We start from the raw sequence: 16,068 nt of genomic DNA on the forward strand, positions 1-16,068 counted from the left end.
ACGTGGACTTTTTTTCCCGCCTACCGAGTACTACAATATTGGGAGATATCGAATGCGAATGAGGCCGAGCCGAGGCGCTGTCTTCGTGGAGCCTGGCAATGCCTAAGAGCCTGCGGCACTTACGGTAATGAAGTACAAGAAGTTCAGTTGTTTTTTCTCGCGCAGCGAGCAATATGAACGATTTCCTTTTTCTAGATGAAGATACAACTAGGTTAGTGTCCCCGCGTTAAGGCAGGTCACTTCCATCATTTGATAATAACTATGCATTCGTAATCACTTCTTCATGATTCGCGTAAGTTTCAACTACTTGCACGGTTTCCCAAAGAGGTTTAAGTTACATCCTGCCTAGCGGTACCTCGCAAAGTACCGTAGAATGAAAAACAAAAATTGCAAACGCGAAGACGTCATACGGAATAGAAGTTGTGTAGGTTCTTGAAGCGGCTAACATATTTTCTGTAATGAGACTTCGTAATATTTTGTATGTGATTACTGTGGGGTAAGGCCGTTTCTACTCTGTGACAATACGGATGATTGGATGATCTCAGAGAGTTTTTCACTGCAGGGTATAACACAACATGTGAAGTGGCCTGCATAATATTATGAGGTCTAGAATTTGACGAAAAGGCATCTGATTTGAAATAGCCATGACAATGTTCTGCAATAACACGGCAAGCGATAACTTAACAAAACACTCGCATACACGAGCACGCACACAAACCCACACAAACACACGCACGCACACGCAGCAGGTAAGAAAGGACAACTAGCCATCACGCTGCACATAACGCTGCTAGATATAGTTAAGTAAACCAAGCTCCTCGTTTCCTCCAACTTTCTCCGTTTCAATGAGGTAGCATTAAAGGCGCCATTAAACGAAGCTACGCCTGCGTGACCAAAAGGTGGTACCAAAAATGGCCGATGGCGCAATGAAAGAACACGTCAAGAAAATGCTCGGATTGACGTCAAGTTTCTAAAAGAGGTTCCTGTAAACAAAGCAAGTTAACTGCTTCGAAAAGAAAATTTGTTACATTTCAGTCAGGGTGGCAATGTAACGCGGGCCTCCTGCGTGCGAGACGAGAACGCTGCCTAAACGCCACGGCGGCTCCACGGTTCTGAACGACTAAAGGTGTGGATCGTGCGTGCGTTATTGCACACGTCACGTCGCAGCGATCTAGCTGACTAAACGTGTGGCCTAATGCTTGCGGCCGTTGGGCACGCGACGGCGCAGCCAATGGGGAGGAGGAGGCGCCACTGTCATGAATGTACAAAACCAGTGCGTTCGTGACGTTCCGAGGTCCACAAACGGTATAACGCTTTCGCATTCCCACACGTAAGCAGTCTTAAGTGTCTCTGCCGAATTTTCGATAAAGTTAACATTTACCATTGGGCTATCAACAAACTCACATATAAAATATTTCGAGGCATACAAATTGTCCGCCTCCTCAGGAGCAACTGCAATGTCGAGTGGGAGCCAGTGATCGCGTTCTCTGTTTACACGAGGAGAAAACAACTCGAAACTTTACCAATGGGACCGTATACAAAGACTACTAGTGTCGGCATCCCACTTATGTCTACAAGGACTCGCGGATTCTCTTGCTTTTCGTCGCGTTGTGGGTCCCCGACGACCCGCTTTCGACAACGATATGATATCAAAGATAAAATAGATCACGTTTTAGGAGACCCAGAAAGAACGCACGCGCTTTGTGCAGCCGTATAAAGGAAAGAAAAAAAATATAAAGAGAACGAAAACACACTGAAAGTTTAGGGAACCGTCGTAACCAAACGGAATACAAATTTTGCGACCGCTTCGTTTATGCGACCTGCGTATTCAGCCCACCACTCTACCTAGCAGCGCTTGTTCTGCGCAGGTTGCATCATTCAAGAGGTCGCGCAACGAGTGATAGGGATGTTTGCTATAAAAACACGGCTGGAAGGGTGGCCTGAACATAGAAGACCAAGTGTTTTAAGAGAGCGGTCTATCAAATACGAACATTGCATAGAATGTTGCCTTCCCTTGTAGGAATGAACGTTTTATACAAAGCAAGGAAGTCATTGTGCAACGTTCTCCAACTGATGCAGTACCACACAGAGCTTCCATTTACGAAAACTGAATTATTTTCACCAAAGCAGCGGGACGAAATAAATAAATAAATAAACAAATAAATAAATAAATAAATAAATAAATAAATAAATTTTCTACTCGACACTGTTGTCCTAGTTAGATATGCAGTTTGGCGATTTGAGCTTCTTTACGCCACCGCTAGGATATCTCGAACTTTCGTGCAAAATAAAGGTAGATATGACGCTTTCGTCAGTAACAAAATGAACTTTGGTTAACATAACTGAAGTTCCGAACTGTGACAGGAACTAGAGTGAATGAATGAATAAATGAATGAAAAGATAAATAAATAAATAAATAAATAAATAAATAAATAAATAAATAAATAAATAAATGCGTAGTTGATCAGGTTCGCACTTCGGTGCCTGCCGTGAAACTATTGTCTGCTCTCGTTATTGTGGACAGGATCAAAAATGTGATGGGATTGGGCCTTGGTATGCGATAGGGTATTGTGCGTCTCTCGCGCCATGTTGAAGCTCTATTGTTAGTGATGAGGAATAGAAAGTTTTCGATTAAAGGCAATTTCCTGTCTTTGTCTTTTGACTCTCATTATTTTCTTAGCTGTAATTCAGGTGAACGCGGTAACTGCGTTACTGGGCGCTTCCTCCTTCATTTCTACCAACCTTTCTGTCCCTTGCTTCATTCCACACTACGCAGAAACCCACTAAGTGATGGTCATAACAAATTTAATTGCCTGCGTAAATAGACTGTAAATACTCTTCAACCCTTTTAAGATGACGTTGAAGATAAGAGCGTCAGCTTTATAGTCGTCTTTTGCTTCACTCCGGCTAACTAGACGCCGTTAGTTAGCAGACGTGATAGTTGCGTTCCCAGCCTTTTATCTGTAAGTCCGCTATCGCCTCAGAGCACCGCCGCACGGTCATGTATTTCTCTTGTGCCGCACGTGCCCTTACGCAAGCCCACTGCGGAGACTCGCTCATTTGCATGCAACAATTAATGAGAAACGCCAGCGCCCTGATTATTCCGACATAGAAAGTGCGCTCTCTTTCCTCGCCGTCTGTACCGGCTTATTTTTTCCTTCATTTTTCTTCCTATCATCTCCCCCAAGAGGCGCTCTGGTCCTTTTCGTCTCTCACGCTCGTGTGGCTTTTCACTATGCTAACTATATGCGCGCGAAAAAGAAGAGCCCGTCCGCGATATGGAAAAAAGAAATCTCCTCCTCAAAAATTTCATACCGCTGCTACACGCCGGTGCGCCATATACGTACGCGTAGTTCCGCTTGCCCACAGGGAAGTGCGGCGCGACGCCTCGTCTCGGCGAGCACCTGAACCACACGCGGACCTGAGTGACCACCACATCTCTAGGCTATTCATGTGCAGCTATGTTTTGTACCCACAGCTGCCGTTCTTTCTTTTCTTTTCCTTTTTTCTTTCTCTTTATTGTTTACTCCTGCGTATAGGGAGTAGCAAGAGGGACGTGCCCATCTCGTTGTTGTTTTTGTTGTTGTGGCCTGTGATGCGTGTGGCTCCTACCCACGATGGGGGATTGACCAAGAGATGGGTGGATTATTCGAAATTATTATGGAGCATAAATTTCCTAATAGTTATTGAAATAGCATTGAATAGCCCATCTCGTTGACTTCCTCACATTTTCGTATCTCTCTTTTATTTCTCTTTATTTCCTCTTTCTTCTCGCTCAGAATTCCGGTTTCATGATCACTGTGGAGGATGATGTGTGCATCCTCCTTCAAACGGGGTGGTGGCACGAGTCGCCAAGCCCGTTCTCTTAACCTTTCTGTTATAGGAATATATTTAAGTACGCCACCTGAGCGACATTGTTCAAAGCAAAAATTTGTGTGGAGCGGCGGGCGAGGAGGACATCGAGGCACCCTATAAGCCACCGGAGAAGAACGCCCCTCCTCCCCCGCGTGACCCTCCTGCCTCGCGCGAATCAGGAGAGGGTAACAATTGGGGCCGCGTTCCCCGCTCACACATGCGAGATTGAACCGCGTTCGCCGGCTCACCCTCACGCGCTTTCACTCGTACGGCACCTCATGGCGACGCCGACGGCAGAAATGCGCCTGGAGTGTCCATATAATTGCTATTGCATTAAAAAAACTTAAGAGTGCTATAAGCACCCTAGGACGAAGAGAAGCAACACACACCGCACGCGTTCTGTTGTGGTGTGTGTTGCTTCCCTACGTCCTGTGTATCTACAGCACTCTAAGCTTTCGTAATAATCCTCTATCTACTTTGTACCGCTTTAGGACATTAACGGATACGGTCGTATCAAATCTCTTTTCTGCTTTTTTTTTTACCATCACTCTAAGCGTCTCTTCTTATCTCGATTGCTGAACGATTGATGCTTCCGCCTACTGATGAGGATGATGATGAAATTTGGCTGCGTCCTTTGCATCGTGCAGGCAAATCGAATATGCCCTAGCCAAAGAATCAAGCCGAAAGAAAATAAAACACTTTTCCCTAGTGGCGCCATCTCCCGGGCGTTCGTCGCTCTACTCCGTGTAATTAAATTTAAGCCTCACAGTGAGATATCATAAGAATAATAATAAACAGCGCTACTACAACTCAATTTCATTACACTGAAGTTTTACGCTAAAAACCCCGTCCGTGCAATGCAGAAGCTTTTCACCCCTGCAGGCTTAGTGTTGCGAAGTTTGAAGGCCGGCAGTTTACCGCTAAAGGCGCCTCTGAGCAGCCTCCGAAAAATGGCGGCGCTTTAGCACCTAGAACGTCAGATCTCTCTCGCAGATCCGTGGCGGCTTGCACGAACGTTTAATAACGAAAATAATAATGAATTTAGGAACGCGTTCGTGTGCGGACTACAAGTTGTCTAGGGAACATATAAGAACGCGTTCTTAAATTTATTATTATTTTCGTTATTAAATGTCCGTGCAAGAAGCCTCTGGTTACTTCAAATTCGTAGCTTCAAGCCGCGTACAATGAATCAAGTATACCAGCCGCAATAAGGGCTCGACGCGTCCTCGTTTTTCTTGGAACAAAGTTTCTGTCTCCAAATATATGCAGACAAGCGGGCACCCGTACCGAGAGAGAAGCTGAAGACCACCGACCTGGGTACTTCGAGAAAGCACGCGTGCATAAAATTACAGAATATTTGCAGCGCTTTTGGGAAAGTAAAAGGAGCAGGACAGACGGAACGCTGGCCTTCTTTGTCGTTTGGTTTGCTTTCGTCCTTTCTTCAGTGCTTTCCTCTTTTCTTCAGTCCTCTTACCACCCCCTTCTTGTTCCGAAAGCGCTGGAAATATTGAATAATGTCAAGTTTCCCTCTGCCAAAGTTTTCCGCGTTAACTACGCGTCCGCGCTCCTGTCGAGCGCACGCACTTGTCGCCCTTGGTTCCTCTTCACGTTGGCAGACATGAAAGGGGTCAATAGACGGCTAGAGGGCAGATAAGAGGCCGACGCACCAGCAACGTACTAATAAAGAAAGAGTGTGACGAGATATACTCGAGGTTGGTGCGAACGCTTTCTTAACTAAACGTGAAGCGAGACAATGCTACTCATTTTTATTCGATCACTCAGGCTCGGGCCGAAAGGAGCTATACGGCATGATCTGTTCGTTTGCGCCCAGTAATATTGAAGCTGCCAACATCAATAGTGTAGTGCCATCGCCTAGTTCCACGTGTAAAAAAATAAATAAATTGAAAGAAAATATACTAGGAGCCTGACGTGTGAGAAATAGGGAGGTGTAATGCGGAACGTCGCTACGCGGCATTGTATAGCACCGTACAAAGAATACATAGCCGCTATTCTTTCTTTGTCCGCATGAATGTATTAGAGAGCGCTGAAGCTAACGAAAGGTGCTTGTATATCTCAGTGTGGACAATGCTCTGAGAAAATGAATGCATCTGCCATTTCAGGAAAACAAGATTCGAGTCCCGTAGACCATCCTTAGTATTGTAAAGACCGAACCGGCAGTGCACGCAAGTTAGAGTTATAATGATGCATGTTCAACACGAGCCGCCAATTCTTGATTTTTATTAGCCTCGCTATGCTGCTATTTCTGCGACTTGCCTACCTGCATAGACTACACCGTTGATGATTGCATGATAAATTGAGTTCATGTTGCGTGGCTTTCTCCACACCAATCAAATTTTATGCTACGTCGACCTCTCATGTTAATCCAAGTTAGTGCTACAGTTAGCGTTGGTGTAGAGTTAATCACCAATTGACTGAACGATTATCATATGCACTGATGTAAATAAAATGTTTCAGTTGGTTAAGCTTCATTTCAATGTGTGTTCTTCTGAAAGAAACTTCATACGCAGAAACTGATTTGGAATCACTTGTAACGAACCAAATATTGGCGTAGGTGCAGCAGAGTATATGTAAAGCGAAAGCCTTGCAGATCTAACCTACCACGGCTTGAGAGATCCCGAAAAAAAAATGAAGGAGGTTGGTTTTGACGTTTGTGCTACCTATGAATTGAATACGCAGCTGATTTAGAGTAAATGCTTGACCATTTGTGTAACGTAACGGATACTAGGTAAAAGAGACGTAGCTAAGCTCGGCTTACAAGTGAAGGCAACCACCAGTACAGGTACTGTGCGCATTGTTTTATAGAAAATATCGGATGTAACAAAGAAATAGTAAGTAATTGAATATGGGACGACGACGACAAAAATTTTAAATATGAGACGTTTAGACTCCCGCGCGGGAGCCTTGTAAACATTCTGAGAAACACAGAAATGTTGCTCCGAACGCGACTTTGTTACGTCTATGTTCGAATGCATGCACGTTGAATAGAATGTTCTTTTAGCTAGCACTCGCTATTCTCAGGTGTTTCTGGAAATAATTTTTTTCAAGGTACTTTAATGTCGACTGTAAGGAATTTACAGGAATTCGGGACATCTGTGTTACTTCGCATGCTGCACAACACGAGTAGCCGATACATTTCTTTTCAAACTTGTAGGGATTATTGCAGAGCTTTAATAACTCATGCGTCTAAACTACACTTTTCTTCATTTCATTACACCGAGAAACTTGTTTCACCTTGTTCGTTCGCAGTTTTTTTTTTATGTGCGGCTTTCACTGCATTACGCAAGTGCTTTGTTGCTTGGTGGATGCGAATGTTGAAGAAAGCGAACATCACTTGAAAGAAGTTGTTTACCCCGTGGTGTTATCGCGATGCGTTTTCACGTTTCACAAATGCTACTTTATAGAAAAGCGCTGCGAATTTCATGTGTTTTGGGGCGTCTGATGCTCTCATAAAATGTAGCGGAAACGTACTTCGCTACTCGTGCAACTGCGACTTCTGTAATTTATATGCTCATAATTACCGATATACCCGCAGTATAACTTTCTACGGCACGTTTCTAAGGCAACACCGCATTCACTAGAGGCGCGTTTGTCCCGCTTTGACCCATCAAACTCGTGGCTGAGTGGTAGCTTCTCCGTCTCGCACTCCGGAGACCCTGGTTCGATTCCCACCCAGCCCATCCTGCAAGTTGTTTTTCATTTATAAGTTGCCTTCCGGGATTTTTTCGCTCACGGTCAACGCTGCCGACGCCGACACCTACGACACCGGTTTTTCTGCGACACAAGCTCCTTAACGCTCTCGCGTTAAAAACACGCACGCTCCCGTAAAGTGGTTTCACTACAGGGTAGTTTACTAAAGGTGCCTTTTTAAGCTAAAACAAAATTTGCACAATTAATGAAACCTTCCACTGTACGAAGAGTGAGGCCCAAACAATGAAACGTTCCTTTCCTTCGAGCGCTTCCTAACCTTACGTGAGGCGTCCTTACAGCGAAGGACCGATGGAGGAAGCAAGCGTACTCTGAAAGCTCCCTTCACCCGTCCTGACGTAAGGAGCGGTTGCCGCATGCCTAGGTTCGAGATTATCTCATAAAAGCTTTACACGAACACCATTATTCAATAAAAAATGTTGTATCGTCGCACAATCTTTAAATTGAAGAGCTAATATGGAGAAGCGTGGGCGCTTTCTTCTAGTTTTGTTTACTAAACTTTTAAAAAGTAGCGCATTACAGTGCAAGACTTGATGTGCTCCATCAACCCTGGCACGACGGCGTCGTGCAACGCCTAGCAACGCTTTCATGCCGCAGGCGTGACTGAAACGAAGATGCCTGACAAGACGCACCGTGCTCGCGCTTCTCCGCAGGTGGGCGACAGCTCGCATACGCAAGGCAAGGTCAAGTGGTTAAGCAGTGAGGTGAAGCGCTCTTTCAGGGCCAGGAGCGGCGTAAGGACGCATGAAGGTAGCTTTGGATCTACCTTATGCTGAGTAAGCACTAAGGAAGCCTTCAGCGAGGGCCCCTCAGTAAGGAAGCTTTCAGAGTGACATCAGGTGGTCAGGTCGTTTCAGTGGTTTGTGCTGATGATAACGCATTTCTCTGGTAGGAATTTCTAAACATCGCAGTGGAGTTTCCGATGGTGCAGAAAAGTGACCCTTGAAGCCAGACAATTCACTCCACTAAAACCAAACTTTGCAGATAGTGAGAACATGACATAGATTATATAAGTAAATACATCTGGGTGTATAAAGCCGACTTGCTCTGTAGTTAATTATTGAAATTATTTTCCCAATGAGCGACGCGAATGCACAGCACCCGCCACCGACAGATGGCGTCAGTGATCGGTGTCCCTAATTCCTAGACACGCACCAAGTAAAACGTACGTAGCAAAATATTGTCAATATTGAAGTTTCTCTTTCAGTGTAGTTCGACCGATCACGACCGTGCGTTAATTAATCATTCTGTAATTGATGAATAACCGAACTGTTGTTTTAGGTACTGTTACCAGCGCACATAACACTATACATGGCTAAGAACATTACTTTCGCAATGCACACTATGTTTTCCCCAAGGAAAATGGATTCACAAAACACGAGACGTTCATTTGAGGGATCGCCAGTCGTTAGTGTGCAGGCGCGAGAGAGAAAATTTGGGGGCTTTTGCTCCTTGAATATATGACCCTGCCTAGGCACTACGAAGGAAGTTTCTTAGCGCGTGTTGTAGGCGTGGGTCCCTAGGCGTGCCGGCATTGCGGAGTGGAGTCAAGTTTGTTTACACTCGGACGCTTGCTGCCGGCACGATAAAATAGGTGAAGCAGCGGGCTAAGTCGTGGCGGATCGTAGCTTTCTCGCGCGTTACGGCGATGTACCTTGTAGATAACGTCACACATATTTCTGTGGGAGCAGTAACGACCGTAGTGGAGCCCTGGCCGCATATATTGAATATCTAGAAGGCAACCTTAGCAACCATGGTTGAACGCAAGTGGCTGAAAGGCCGCTGGTGACGATGACTGATCCAGTACCAGTGCCGCAGGCGCGAGAAATTCTGTCCGACATACCTTCAGAGGCAAAGTTCTGACTGGCGTTGCAGAAGTTGCGGGGCGTGGTAGTGTTGAACCTATAGCGTCACAAGTTGGCGGCTGGACGTACTTATATTTATTCAATCGTGTTTTTCACTAATTTCAACAATGTGTCATTTTTTTTCGCATCATTGGCGGCGCCTCCAGGAAACGAAAGCGGCAACACAGACACCAAAGCTAGAACCCGGACTGGGCCGTGGGTTGGGGCTCGCCGAGGCCTGCGCTTGCCAGGGGTGTATAAGATCGGCTGTCCCCTATCGCGCACAACCAATTTTTTATGCGAACACCCCCTGACACGCTTCGGCCTCCGCGGCCCCGTCCCACGTGCCACCCTGCTTTTTGATCCCCCCGCTAGCCCTTGTGGTGCCCTGAAGATCCTGCGCCGCCTGCTTTGCTATAATCCCAGGTGCTCTCGTGACGCCTCCGTTTGCCGGTCACATGTGCCCTCCTGGAGCAGTGCTAGTAAAAAATCCAATCTATCGTCGCGACGAAAAAGCAACCCGCGATTTATACAACACCAGTCAGAACCTTGCCCGTTCAGACACAGCGATCACCAAAGGGGACGGCCGCGCCCACTGCCCTCACCTCGCGGGCAGCCAGCGGCGGAGCGTAAACTCCACCGCACTCCGCAATGCCGGCATGTCTAGGGGACAGACGCATGCAACACGCGCTAAGAAACCTCCGTAGTGCCTAGGCAGAGTCATATATTCAAGGAGCAAAAGCCCACAGATTTTCTCTCGCACGCCCGCTCTTACTCGCGCCTGCGCACAAACGACTGGCGATCCCTCAAATGAACGTCTCGTAACGAAACTATGTAACGCGTACAGTCAACCGCAATCGTTAACGGACTGTGGGATCAATATCTGAGAAAGAGGTGAATATGTACGCCGATAGCCCGGTATTTGGATTTCTAGCCTTTATACAATATGCAAACAATATAGTTTTGCGTAGTTTTACTGGATGTAATCGCAATCTGCTCGGATTTTAACGTGTTCTAAGACGCAGTGGTCCATAAAGTTCTGCGCTGTCTGTAAATTTCGCGGATTGGTATATACTGATAAAGATAAAATAACTCGCGAACTTACTTATAAGATACAACTACCGGAGCATACACGCCGAAAATTAAATCTCCATTTTGACAAATCGAGGGTGTCTGATACAGGAACAATCGGTATACAGGGCGCGAAATTTGCACGCGCACAATGCAATGAAGACGTCAGGTCAAGTATTATTCAACTCAACCAACAAACGTAATAACAATTAAAAATAAATAAAAAGGCAAAGACGTTGCCCCATCCGAGGGAAGTTGTACGCGCGCACTTACAAACCGCAGTTTCTCGTGAATGCAAACTCCGCGTTTTATGCGAACTTGGGGACCGGCAGGCGCCGCGCCACTCGTGCAGATCAAACCTTTCAAGAACTCGCGCGTGCATTGAAGCGTCCTCCAAGTTTCCTCTCTCACGGTTCACCGGCCACTATTGTGCCGCGTTCGCGGGCCTCCTTTTTTTTTTTTCCGACTACGCGCGAGTTTACTTCCATTCCCGTCTTTGAATAAATATTCTTCCAGAATAATTGTTCCCTTCAGGGAACTTTTGCTGGGCTCGCTGAATATGCGGAGGCGGATTGTAAGCTCGTGTCCGCACGGGCTTTCTTTTCTTTTTCTTTTTTCATACGTTATACTTGGGAAGCGTCGCCGCCTTTAAATGGCGCCGGACACTTCTTTTTCCATATAATACTAGGAGTTCGCGCGCTTGAAATCCGCTCCGTGTTCCTTGCGGTGAAACAATGTCTCGACGCGATCATGTGACTTTTCTGTATACCAATTGCAAATAGTTGGAAAGTAGTCAGTAAGACATGCAAGTTTTTCTTTCTCTCTCTCTCTCTCTCTCTCAGACGGCCCGTGATTCTCTGACCATTTTTTTTACGCAGTGTTAAAGGAAGTGTTAGAGCCTGTCGGCAGCGCGAGATTTACTCTTACTGCGACATATCTAATGGGGCATACATTTATTCAGACGCTGCAAAAATAAAAAAGAAAAGAAAGATAGAGAAATGCCTAGACATTAAGTGAAATAGAGCAAAGGTGAATTTTAATGTTCAGAAATGTCTGACACACAAAAAAAAATGCTTACGTGCTTTCTAACTTCACCACCACACTGAGTGTTTCTTTTTTAACGTATCACACAGTATAAACATTCCGCCCTTCCGGCTTCACGTAATGTGTGGCTGCAGTAATATTCGATATGATGTAGCGTACGTACGTAGTCTTCTAGTAGCATATTCCTTGAATAACTTATTTTTTAAATACAAAGGAAGCCCAATTATTCGTAAGCAGTCTTTATCTGATTACTCCTGAACATGTGCACGCATCCCTCTTTTTCTTTTCTTTTTGCATACATGTTATAATAAATTCTAACGCCGTCGCAATGTCTAATTGAAAAATTAAGTAAAGGAGTGTTTGATTCTTTGACCCTAGAACAACTTCGTTACGACGGCTCCGGAATTCAATTTTCCTCCTTCGGGGCAGACGCAGAAAAATTGACGGCGGGAGCTCGTAATCCAATACAGGTCACCTTCCACTGTTGGATGATGTAACGAGTTTTTTGCTGTTCCCCTTGTCATGTGATAATACGCTGGGACGAGTGGAGGGCATTGGATCTCTCATCACACCCTCCCTGTAAAGGCAAGTTGAGGTATAACAAGCTGGGGCAGATTCGACAGCCTTTTAATATAGAACTGGACTTAGTGAGAGCGCCTGGGCGGAGTTAATAGTAATCAAATAACTATCCTCGTATGGTGTATCTTTTCTAACATGACGCTATTTGATAAAGGGAAAATGAGATATCCACCCAAACATAGCTAAGTTCTACAAAGGAAACCCATACGGGTTCCTCGCAAGAAAAGCTTCGCAGTTGAAGAAAAATTCGTCCTGGTCCGGGACTCGAACCCGGAACCACCGCCTTTCCGGGACAGCCGCTCTACCAGGCGGCTAGCACATGGCAAGCGAAGTCGAATTTATCAACAACTCAGAAGCATAGGCAAGAGTTTGACGCGGAGTTTGACGTAATAGTTCTGCGGAATCCCGCAAGGCGGAGAGAATTTTTGAAGGGAAAATGAGACATCCACCTAAACGTAGCTAAGTGTTACAAAGCTAAATGCGCATTTTCCCTTTATTAATTACTTCTCTTCACCTTGAGGGATTCCGCAGAACTATTACGTCAACATCATGCTAAGTTCGCGGCACTCAATGCGCAGTGCGCTGTTTGTTTCCTTCACCCCCCCCCCCCCCTCTCTCTCTCTCTCTCTCTCTCTCTCTCTCTCTCTCTCTCCAGTAACGGGGATCATATGACACCCCTCCGAAAATGATTAGGCGTTCTTTACCACTCCACCTGTCTACGAGTGTGGTGGCACGCAGTGGCAATACGGCAATATAAAAAATAAGTGTACGCATGCAATTTCGGTTCTCCTTACCAATGTCTAGGCACGCTGTACCAAACCATCGCACAATAATTCCCCCTCTTCCGTCTCCTCCAACAAAGCTTACAGATCTCTTTTTTTCCATACGGTCCAAAGAAAGGCTCGATCATTAAGCTTCTTTCTACGTATCTTCACTGCTCGTCTGTTAATGCACGGACAAAAAAACATATTTGCTTTTGTGAAAGTAGAGATGAAGAGAGAGCGGCATCTTATCCATAACCTTCCTGCCTTTGTTAAAGAATTCCGGGGCTACCACTTCATAATTCACTTCATTCAGCTTTATTTAGTTTTCTCACTTTTATCTTTTTATCACACAAACAATAAGAAATGGTTGCGCGATGCGTGACCGCGTGGTAATATTTCTTTTACGGAAACGGTCTTGTGGCCTTATCTTCTTTTGTTTATTATTTTTTAACCAGGAACTTGTAAGATACTACAGTCGGGATTTCTGGCATTCATACTCTTATTTTACCAAATAATGATTCGGAGTACGTTTTCGCGTTCTCAGGTTATTAACCAAGATTGAGCTCAAAGCTACCACAATCATTCATAAGCGTTATACACGGTGCAATTCACCAAAGGTTACTTGCTTCGACGGCTAGAATGACCCCCCCCCCCCCCTTCAATCAAATTTACACATCTTCCAAAACGTGTACAGAAACCTTTACGCTGTCCTCCGAGTGTTTTAAGTTCTTTTCAGTGAACCACACGTGTACGTAATAATAACCTGCTCACGCGGGTGCTCCTATCATCATCACCACCACCACCACATCATCATCATCATCATCATCATCATCATCATCATCATCATCAAATTTTATGTCCCCTGCAGGACGAAGGCAGTGGACATAAAATAGGATGATGATCCTTGCGGTGCTCCTATAGTGCTCTTTATTTTAGTGCGTTTGGTTTCATATACATGGGATCTTTTATTTTACTTTTCTTTACTTTTCGGCACACTTATTGTACGAACAGTGTACTGATGTGCAGGTCATTCGACCCACTTTTTTCGCCACAGGCCAACTCCGAGTGGGTTGACCATGTCTGATTTTCACATATACATGTCTTGTTAGACTGGTTCTTCTTTTTTTCTTCTATTATTTATTCTTTAACTTGATTCACGTATTGTTAAGCTGGTTCTTTTTCCCGTTATACATTTTTGCTCTTTTGCTATGTACGTCTCACTCCTGTCTAAGGCCTTCTGTGAAGGCTAGCAGTAATTCTGAAACAAATTTAGAAATGTTGAGCATTTAGCCACAAATGTCCAGCTGATTTACAAAGACAATAATTAATTTTGTTTCTTTAAATTGGACCACTTCAGAAAGTTCAATATTTCCCCATTACATAGAGTAAATAATATTTCACTTCAAGAAGTAAATATTATTTCGTTACACATAGGCGATGTAATCGGACCCTCAAGAGTAGGTAAACAAATTGCAACGTACACCATAAACAACGTCAGTGGCAAAGGCAAGAAATGTATACGTGCAGCTTGTGACACACGTGATCGGTGACACAGGGTAGTGCCAAGGTGCTCTCTAATTAACTTCACACGCTCGAAAACGTGACCTTTACAGAAGAACAGAGTGAAATTCAACAGGTCCTTCAGGCAATCTAATGTAGAGCTCAGTGAAATGAAATATAAATTCAACGGAATGCCATGAGCTCTTTTTTGTAAGGAAGCACAGGCGTCGTTTACAATATATGACGCATACAAAATCATATATCGGTGCAAGACGTCAAGTTTTGCATGTCAAAAGCATTGATTGTCTCACGAGCGAGTGATGTTGATGTCGACAGCTAGTCTAAGCTAAAGAAATCTCGATAGGCAAGGTAGCACGAGCACGTGTTTCTGCGCCTTCAACAAGTCTAGTCTGTATAGTGGTCAGCATAGCAGACTGCAAAGACAATAACTTGAACATCAACATTCGAAAACCAAAAGTAATTGAACATTAGAAAACCGAAAGTAATTGAAGCATGAAATATGGTCAACCCAAAATCACTATTCACGTTGTACGGACACCTCTCTGATATACAAAAATACCCGAGGAGCCACGACAATATTTTTCTCCGGTTTCGGCACTAATACATTGTAAAATATTTTGCCCCCTAAAAGTAGAAAAAAGGGTGTCAATTTTGCAATAATTCACATCCTTACACCGGTTTTGGGTGTATGGGTGGGAATTATAGACCAATTTACACCCTTTAAGGGTGTAAATTATTTTACAGTGCATCAGTGGGTGAAATTGGGCCGCCACAGCCGAAATTTCGTAATGTATACAAGACTGCACTTCGAACATTGTGATGTTTTATTCAGTCGTTTAAATATTATATTTTTTCATGAAGTACTAATTCTTCTGTGTGGGTGTTCGTGTGAGTGTTTTTGCCGGTTGCCAATAACTTAATTATTTAAATGTCGCCAGCATCCCTTCAATCCTTCATCGATGACCAGTTTTGAGTCTCTAACACATGAAAATATGAAGAAACTGAGGTCGCCGCGAAAGATAAACCAATTGTGAGTTCGTTATTCATTTTTTTCTGTCTTTTTGTAGCTCCTAACCATTCCTTTGTTACAGCGCGTCTAGCCACGATGAAGAAAAAGAGCAGCAAGCTCTATAGGAATGGGCTGAACAGGTATAGCTGGTTAAACAAGATAAAGTTAGAAGTGTCGAAAGCCAACATTCACGAATTTCTATATACTATAAGTTGGACACTCTGCATATGCCTACGAATCGCAGGTACTCAGAAGCGGGCTCACAAATGCGGTCTTAGGTAAAAAAAGAAAGAGTTCCTCAGTACGTGTGCATGCAAATTTCCTGACAAAAGTGGATTGAAAGTCTAAAGTCTGCATTCCACATAGAGCGCACTGAGCCATATCTTCTATGGGCAGTCATCCTACACTCTCTGTACATTATGATTTATTCAAATGCATGACGCCGCTACTCAGTAATGTGGTCCGTACGGACAATACGTTGTTAGTGTGTGGGATATAGATATTTAAAGAAAATTGTATATAGTGTATGGAGATCTGTACAAAAGTTCTCACAGATTTTCTCAGACATGTCGCGTAGTGGTACAAGAAATTTTCAGAATACTCATGATGCTGAACTCTCGAGGTGATGGGCAGGCTGAGGTCAGCGAAAAGGGAG

The 16,068-nt window shown here is 44.5% G+C and overlaps 1 protein-coding gene across 1 annotated transcript in view; it reads right to left on the reverse strand.

Annotated features, from left to right (window-relative positions):
- LOC142575315 (neuronal acetylcholine receptor subunit alpha-7-like) overlaps positions 1–16,068 on the reverse strand; it is a 362,638-nt gene that overhangs the window by 133,786 nt on the left and 212,784 nt on the right. The gene's annotated exons all lie outside the window — the stretch shown is intronic.

Source organism: Dermacentor variabilis, chromosome 3 (genome assembly GCF_050947875.1).
Source record: "Dermacentor variabilis isolate Ectoservices chromosome 3, ASM5094787v1, whole genome shotgun sequence".
NCBI lineage: Eukaryota > Metazoa > Arthropoda > Arachnida > Ixodida > Ixodidae > Dermacentor > Dermacentor variabilis.